This window comes from Gossypium arboreum, chromosome 5 (assembly GCF_025698485.1).
Source record: "Gossypium arboreum isolate Shixiya-1 chromosome 5, ASM2569848v2, whole genome shotgun sequence".
Lineage (NCBI taxonomy): Eukaryota > Viridiplantae > Streptophyta > Magnoliopsida > Malvales > Malvaceae > Gossypium > Gossypium arboreum.
Window position 1 is genome coordinate 91,349,425 of NC_069074.1, and position 1,136 is coordinate 91,350,560.

The 1,136-nt window shown below is 37.3% G+C and overlaps 1 non-coding gene across 1 annotated transcript; it reads right to left on the reverse strand.

Annotated features, from left to right (window-relative positions):
• Positions 1–439: 439 nt before the first annotated feature.
• TRNAS-GCU (transfer RNA serine (anticodon GCU)) lies at positions 440–522 on the reverse strand. The gene has a single exon. It is a non-coding gene; the product is annotated as a tRNA-Ser (tRNA).
• Between the last annotated feature and the right edge of the window lie 614 nt (positions 523–1,136).

Here is a 1,136-nt window from a genome sequence, read left to right on the forward strand (position 1 = left end):
GGTCGAACACAAGACGAAGTGGCGGTGGAAAAAGCTGAAAAGGTACTTGCGGCAAAGGTTGTGGAGCAAAAGAAGTTTATCAAATCTGCTCCTCCAGAAAGTGTTTCAGCAACTGCTTCTAATGGGGATAAAATCGAAGAGGCGGAAGAAGAGAAGCCGGGGAGAACAAGGGAGGAGGAGGAATCGGACAGGAAGGCAGAGGAATTGAGGAAGGAAGAGGAAGCGGATAAAATAAAGGAGCAACGCCAGTCGGAGGAGATAGCTAAAGCTAAGGAAGCACTAGAAAGGAAGAGGCGAAAGGCGGAGAAAGCCCATAGGAAGAAAACCTAAACAGAGGAGACCAAGCACGCAACTGTCGAAGAAGGCTCCATCAACACCAACACCCGCTCCTGACGTCGCCGGCGGCGGGCATCTCATCTGGGGTTGACAAAAATATTAACGTCGCCTGAGAGATTCGAACTCTTGCGGGAAAAACCGCATGTACTTAGCAGGCACACGCCTTAACCACTCGGCCAAAGCGACACCGATATATTACCTAATATTAAGATTAAATTTATACAATGCTCAACGTGTGGGAGGAATATATGGTCAGTTAATATTCAGCCAATAATATAAATATTTAGTTCTAAATAATACAACCTTTCAACATTCCAAGGCAAATTTTTAATGAATAGACTATTTTTGTTCATATAACGTAGAAAAGATCAAAATTTTCAATTTTTTAATAGAAAGATTAAAATGCAATTTAAAATATAGTATAAGGATTATTATGTTATTTTTATCAATAATTTTTACATGTATATGGTATTTTGCTTTAATTTAGATGACATGGCATTTTAAAATGTTTGATTTTTAAATTTTATTTGATTAAAGATCGCAATAATACAATCATTCTTATTATGTGTTGAAACTAGTAATAATACCATCATATATATTCAAAGTGAGTCTTCCAACAAATGTTGCAGGCTTAGCTTTAATTAAATCCTTCTTTTTGAATTTCAAATGGGGAGGTGAGGGTGGTAGATGTTCTAAAAAATGCTCCATTCATAAACAGGTCTCCTTCTGATCTCCACACTTAATCCTTTCATTATGACTCTGATACATAGTTCCTATTGGTTATCTATATAAATGCATTG